Consider the following 7704-nt stretch of genomic DNA (forward strand, 5'->3'; position numbering starts at 1 on the left):
CTTACAGCAAAAGAAACCAGCAACAGAGTGAAGAGACAGCCCCCAAAATGGGAAAAAAATTTTACCAGCTATTCTTCAGAAAAAGGACTAACATCTAGAATATAGAAAGAACTCAGAAAAAAACCTGATCCCTCAAATTTAAAGTCCCAATCCAAAAATGGGCATCTGAAATGAATTGACCTTTCTCAGATGAAGAAGTACAAACAGCAAATAAATATATGAAAAGAATGCTCAACATCACTGGTCATTCAAGAATTGCAAATTAAAACAACACTGAGATTCCATCTCACTCCAGAAAAAAGGGCTATCATCAAGAAATCAACCAGTAACAAATGCTGATGAGGCTGGGCAGAAAAAGGAACCCTTCTCCACAGCTGGTAGGAGTGTAAACTGTACAACCACTTAAGAAATCAGTATGGAGATTCTTCAAAAAGTAAAACTAGAGGTTCCGTTTTGACCTAGCTGTTCTCTTTGTAGGTATCTTCCCCCAAAGAGTTAAAAAGCATCATACCACAGTGATATATGCATACCCATGTTTATACCAGCACAATTTATAATAGTTAAATCTTGGAAACACCCCAGAAGTTCATCAAAAGATGAATGGATAAAGAAAATGCACTGATATAAAGTGGGGTAGCACTCTTCCATAAAGAATAAATTTGAGTCCTTTTTAGGTAAATGGATATACCTAAAGACCATAATCTCAAGTGAAATAAATTGGACACACAAGTTTAAATATTGCGTTGTTCCTCTTGTGTAAGAAACCCAAAGGGTAAATAAGGAGCTTAATGGATAACAGATATGAGGAAGTAGGAAGAACTTGTTCTTTTATATATATATATATATATATATATCTTTTTTAAGGCAGGGTCTCACTCTGCAATTCAGGTTAGCCTTGAGCTCACTTTGTAGCCCAGGCTGGTCTTGAACTTGCAACAATCCTCCTGCCTCAGTGCACCTCCCAAGTGCTGGGATTACAGGCATGCACTACCACGTCTGGCGAAAGAGCTTGTTCAAACAGGAAGGGGAGCAAAGGAGCAGGGAGAGGGAGGAAAGGAAGAAAAATGGACAAAAAAGAGAACTGAAGAAAAAAATGACAACAATATTTTATAAATGGGGAGGGAAAGAACACTTAAAGGGAGGGGAGGAGAATGAAGAAAAAAGAAGATTTAAGATGTGCTACCTACAGGTACAAGTTCCCTATGATGAAGGGGATCATTATGTATAACAAATATATACTAATTTTGAAAAATGAAAAAAATAGAAGAAAAAAATCACTTGTAGAACTTGTATCAAATTTTACTTTTAATTGATTTTTTGTTTTGTTTTGTTTTTTTGTCTTTCTTCTGGTACCAGGAATCGAACTCACGACCTTGCACTTGCCAGACAGGCACTTTTGCTGCTGAGCCAAATCCCCAGCCCCTAATTTTACTTTTAAAATTCAGACAAAGGCTCATAAATCTAACCTGAGATGCGCTTAGGAGTTTATAATTTTCATAAACACCAAAAATTAGCATTCAGGTACTATTCTAGTGATGAAGTCCTTTTTATTCCTGCCTACAATTTGGGCTTCTGGCTCTGTTATACTGTGCTGAAAGGCTAGAATCCAGGTTTAATTTTCTATTTATGTATCTTAATACAGTAACACTTTATGTGAAAGACAATATTTGGAATCGAAAAGTAACCATCATCTACAGGATGGAAATGACTAGCTATGCCAGTTCCTTGCACATACACCCCCTAATGTCCATGGCGACAGCTCACCTTCAAGTCTTGGGGCTATGGGTAGGCTCTCCCTCCAACACTAAATAATGTTAAATATGTAATCTTCTGTTCCCCAGTAAGAGGAAGTGCGCATTTTGTATGTGAAGTGTTATGGTCAGTTTAATGATGAAAGTTATCTGAAGAATATTCTCTTGAAAATTATTTTTTTTTCTTAGAAAAAAAAGAAAGGAAAATTAAACCCTCTGTGGCTGTTGAGCCTGTCTTGAGATGGAGATAGTCTGTCACTCTGTGCAGGCACTCCCTGCGTCTGCAGAATTGTAATCTGGTTCATCTTCAGCATCCTCCAACTCCAAGTCATCCATTTCCTGGAATAAAGACTCATCTACTTCCATGTTGCTTCCAGCATCCTCCGAGAACTGGTTATCAGCTGTGTCAAGATTATGATCTATTTCAAACAGCTGTTCGCCACTCAGTTTATTTTTTGCTGCTTGTTCTTCTTCTTTCATCCATTTCTTTTTAATTTCCAAGAGCTCTGCATCAAAGTTGGCTTTCCAGCATAAGAAATTCTCAATTGTTACAGGGGTGCCATGGAATAATTGCTTCTCTGCTTCTTCTGCTTCTTTTTCCTTTAGTTTCTTTTCTTCCTCTCATCTCATTTACACTTGATCTGCTATTTCATTTAATTTTTCTTGCACTGCTGTCACTAAAGATTATGACCATACCAAGATTTTCCTCAGCCTGCAATGCTAATAATTTTTAAATGTCTCTGACATCATTATCTTCTAGATTTTCCTGGGAGAATATTTCATAAAGAGGAGCTTCATCTGTGTATTTTTCACTGCTACGTAAACCTGAGGGTAGTCTGGACAATTTCATCATTTTCTCCAGCATCAGATGTCACAGTAATGGTGAAGCTGGGTGGATTTTCTGGTAATACTGTGAAGGAGTCGGGGTAGATGGACCCCAGTGCCTCCAGCTCATTTTGCTGCTCCTCACCGCAGTCTGTCATCGCAGCCCGGGCTGCTGCCCGTGATCACACCACCACCCAGGCAGCACTCTGTACCCGAGTTCCTGAGACCTCCAGCCAGGCCCAGGCTGCTGAGCCACAGCTACAATGAAAACTTGATTATCAAAAATCACACATAATATTTTAGCATGACAATCATAATGACATTATTTTTGTAACACACTTAAATGCCCATCTTAGTATAGAATTGAGGGACATATATAACATACCTGCATACATTTTTTTAAAAAGCTATTATTTGACTGGTGACCTCACAGTGGTTTGACATATACCTCTTATCGAAAGCAGTTGGAGCATGAGAGAAAGGTAGATACCTGAGTCTAGAAAAAAGTTATCACCACCATTGATTGGACTTTGTAGAATCGCCTTTAAAGAAAAGTAAAATGGAAATTCTCAAGTGGCAAAAAAAAGAGGTTATCACCCTGAGCAATGCTAGCATTACATTTTAGAAGACCTATTCAGTCAGAAGGCATAAATACATTTAGTACACAATAAGATTAGTAATAAGGAATGTCATAGCTATATAAAAACCTTTGTTTCTTAATTTAGTTTTGTACTAAGAGCATCTTTTATTGTAACCTCATTGTTTTACCCACAGAAAACTTAACCTTTTGTTTATGACCAGTGTAAACATATCACAATAATGTTTAGCAGTGTTATTAGGATGTGTCTCCCATAGGGCTATGAGAACTTTGTTCCCTTAGTGAACAAAGGCTAGAAGAAAATATTTCCAGGCAGCTGCTGCTTTATTCACCAAGGGTAGTCTTGTCCAGAAGTCTTCCTAAGTGTAAGGAGTCCCCCTTTAATTAGCTTAACAATTTTTTCATAACCTATGAGAACCAGATAATAACAATTAACACATTATTTTTGATCAATGAAAGATTCCAGAGTTATTGTACACAGACAACAGTATATATTGCATTTGTAAAACCAGTCTTGACATCATTTTGATCAACCAGAAACCTAGGTGGAAGCATATCCTTAATTTTAATTACATTTATAAGCCAATTAAGTTATAGACAAATACTTTTAAAATCTAAAAAGGCAAAAAGAAGAAAAAATTTGTTAAACTTAAATAAAACAGTTGTAAGTATGGTAACTAGTTACAAATTACAGGGTTTTTTTGTTTTTTGTTTTTTGTTTTTGTATGGAGAATCAAACTCTTGACCTCAGGCTTGCCAGGCAAGCACTTATGCCACTGAGCTGTATCCCCAGCCCCTAGTTACAAATTAGACAGACAGACAGACAGACACAACAAGACAATTTATTTATGAAACCAGAGTGCACTCAAATGTATCTGGCCAAGTTGAATTATAATAAGTCTTTTACATGACTAGTCAAAACTTTTATGGGTCAATTAACAGAGCTCTCTTGTAACAAGTGTTAGAAGAAATATAAACCTTTTACTCATCATCAGTATTTTCTTCTGTATTTTATTTTCTCTTAAGAATTTTGACAACTCTGTGCCCTCTTATTTACCCTCTGGCTCAATCCCCTCTATACCTTTTGTCACCTACCTAGACCTTCTTTTTCTTCTAACAGTATTTGTGGGATTCCCCCTCTGTAAAATTTAACATAGCTGGGGCTAACATTGAAGTTGTATGTGTCATAACAAGCTTTTGGGGCACACAGAAGATTTTAGTGGCATTTCAGCCTTTGTGTATTTCACAGCATCTTGTAGCATTTCCTCTGTTAAAATTTTCAACATTGAATGGCAGTGCTGGTATTCTGTCCAATACATTTCACCCCTGCCAAGACCTTCACTATATTTTCAGACCTAGTTCTAACATTGGATTGTTCCATTTGGCTGTGTGACCACTTTGCAACGTTTCTACTAGTCAAACATGCATGTACTCACATCATCTGAATCAAGAAGGTCTGCATTCCCTGTGTCTGTATTGGTAGATTGTTTCATTTCACTGTCGCAAGAACTTTGGCTCACATGACCAACATCAAATGAATCATCATTATCATCATCATCACAATCACCCACCCACACCACTCTTCTGTTATGAAAGCGTTTATTTTACCATAATGGATCATCTTCATCATTCTAGCGTGAGTAATCTGATGATTCACTTCTGACCTCCTCTAAAACCACCTCTAAATATGGTTTTTCATGTGCCATTGTACTGAATTTGGCTACTTCTACCAGAAAAATCAAAAGAAAACTTTTTTAACAAATCCTGGAGTGATATGGGTCTATTGGACCCTCTGTGATGCTCAGGAAAACATATGCAATAGCCAGAGAGAGCATAAGGCAGATGCAAATCCCATCTTACCGCATTTGCACACATGCGCACTCCCTGTTGTTCATCATACCAAGTGAGTAAACACATATATTGGTTCCTGTATCTCTCAGAGAGAGGTACTAAGACACACAGCTGGCTACCATAACACTAAAGTACAAATTTACAGTAGAAATGTAAGGGCTGAATCTATGGTACCCAGTATTATGTCCCTCCTTAATAAGTTGGAGGTCCTGTACTAGCCTCCACACTCTCCACTGGCCTTGTTCCCAGGGTCAGAAAATTGTCAGGGCAATTGTAGGGAGTCAGCAGGCCCTGAGACTTTAAGTTTTTGATGACCTTTACTAGCCTTCTCTGGCCTCTGGCCTTAAGAGACATTGTCTCTGATGTGGAAATGAGGTTGAGTCCTTAAGATGGATTTGTATCAGCTGAGCAGTTAAAGCCCAGCCCGTTTTTCCTGCTGAAGCCCATAATTTAGGATTAATCTCAGTCTCTTTTAGGGGCAGGAGAAGAGTCTGTCCTGGGGCTATTAAGATAGTGGTACCCATCTGAGCCAGATCTCATCCCAGCAATGGGTTGGAGCACTCTGGCATAACCAGAAAGGAGTGAGTGACTAGAAGAGCTCCCCAGCTTCAGCTTAAGGGGAATATGAAATACCAAGTGACTGCCTTTCCAGATACCTCTTTCATGGTTGTGTTAGCAGGAGCTAGCATTACAGCAAAGGACTGACAAAACAACACCGGTATGGAGAAGGAAGTCAGCTGTTTGACCTTCCACCATTAGGGTTACTCACAACCCCTGGAAGGTGATAGTCTAGATCCTATGAACCTCTCAGGCCTGTTGGACAATTATGTCAGACCTGTTCAGCCCCTGAGACCTGTGGATGAACAAGCCTCAATGGTCTCTTTGGCAACTGGGACAGACCCAGGCAGAAGCTGATTGTACTCCTTTTTGAAGTGTCTTGGCTTCTTGCATTTATAGCATCTGTATGTGAAAGGCCCTTGAGAGCCCCCAGATGGGTGGGCCTATAGAGTGGCCAATAATAATTTGGCCTTTCTTTTGTCCCCAGGTCTCAATCTTTACCCTCCTCTTGATCCAGGTTATGAAAGACCACAGTAGTTAGATTTTGTAGGTCATCTAGAATGTGCTCTGGCCCCAGGGCCAGCTCCTGTAGTTTTCTCCTGATGTTGGAGCTGATTAGGTGATAAATCTATCCTTTAGAATACATTGCCCCTCTAATGATTTAGGCAGGGAGATGTGTTTAGTGAGACCCTCTCTAAGTCATTCTAGAAAAGTGGAGGTGGTTTCTTCATCCCCTTGAGAAACCAGAGAGAGTTTAAAATAACCTGGGGGCTTGACTTGGGTCCCTCAGAGACCTCCTAATATGCAAGCTAAGAAATGTTTGTGTCTCCAGAATCCCCCACACTGTGGGGTCATTTGAGTTCCACTGAGGCTCTATATGGGGAACTGATGCAGCTCCTATTTGTATATCTTGTTCAACCTGATCTCAGATGAGATGTTGTTCATCTCCAAAGCTTTCAGTCTCCCCCAAGGCTGCTTCTTTCTCCGAAAGGGATGTTACCAGGTATCTCCTTCTAAAAGTGGCCTACTAAGTAAATGTTACCAGGTTTGTGGTGTGTGTATGTCCTTCTGGAGTTGGATTCCAGGTTCTTCTCATCTCAAACAAAAACATAGAACAAAATGAGCAAAAAGCAGTGACAAAGTTTATTTGAAAGAGTAGAAGTGTCAACACTTGCACATTATTGTACAATAGTGAGCTTTTTATATTAAAATGTTGAACCAAAGCCCCCAGTATTTGTATTTTGAAGATAAGCTTTACTTATCTCTAAAGTGCCTTCAAGTCCTCAAAATATAGCTCTGCAAGCTGGGCATGGTGGCACACGCCTGTAATCCCAGCACTCGGGAGGCTGAGGCAGGAGGATCATTGTGAGTTCGAGACCAGCCTGGGCTACAAAGTGAGCTCAAGGCCAGTCTGAACTGCACAGTGAGACCCTGTCTCAAAAAAAGAGAAAAAGAAAAATGCATTTCTAGCCAGGTACAGTGGTGTATACCCATTATCCCAGCATGGCTGAGGCAGGAGGATTGCCGTGAGTCAAGGCCAGCTTGAACTACATAATGAGACCCTGTTTGAGAAAACGAATAGGGCTGGGGATGTAGCTCAGCAGCACAGTGCTTGCCTGGCAAGTGCAAGGTCCTGAGTTTGATTCCTGGTACCCCTTCCCCGAAAAAAAAAGAAAAGAAAAAGAAAACCTAAATAAATAAACAGACAAACATCAAGACTATTGTGAAGATACAGTCATCTCCACTTTATGTACAAAATTTTAAAGGAAAATTTATTTATTTATTTTGTCTTTTTGAGACAGGGAAGCAGCACTTTCTCTCTGAGCCCTGACTCACTGTGTGGGAGGGGCAGCTCAAACCTGCACATGCTCAGTGGCTACTGGTGACCCCAGGGGGCTCCACAGAGAAAAACACCAGTGGAACAGAGAAGAGCGTGCGGCATCCTGCCATGTCTGGTGAGTCATTCGGATTCAGATGGCCCCCAGGAGAGGACTATTGGCCAGTAGCCTTGGAGAGAGACCAACTGAGCTTGCAGCAACTGTGTGTTCACTCCATATAGCTCCCAGCATCAGAGTGAGGCAGAACTGAGTTCAAACCTGCAGGGAGCCAAGTTCAAGATAG

At 40.0% G+C, this 7704-nt stretch overlaps 1 pseudogene; it reads right to left on the minus strand.

The window, feature by feature from the left end:
- Positions 1–2006: 2006 nt before the first annotated feature.
- Positions 2007–2734, minus strand: LOC102016106 (annotated as a pseudogene).
- Positions 2735–7704: the final 4970 nt, after the last annotated feature.

This window comes from Chinchilla lanigera, unplaced genomic scaffold, assembly GCF_000276665.1.
Source record: "Chinchilla lanigera isolate Chin_1 unplaced genomic scaffold, ChiLan1.0 scaffold00154, whole genome shotgun sequence".
Lineage (NCBI taxonomy): Eukaryota > Metazoa > Chordata > Mammalia > Rodentia > Chinchillidae > Chinchilla > Chinchilla lanigera.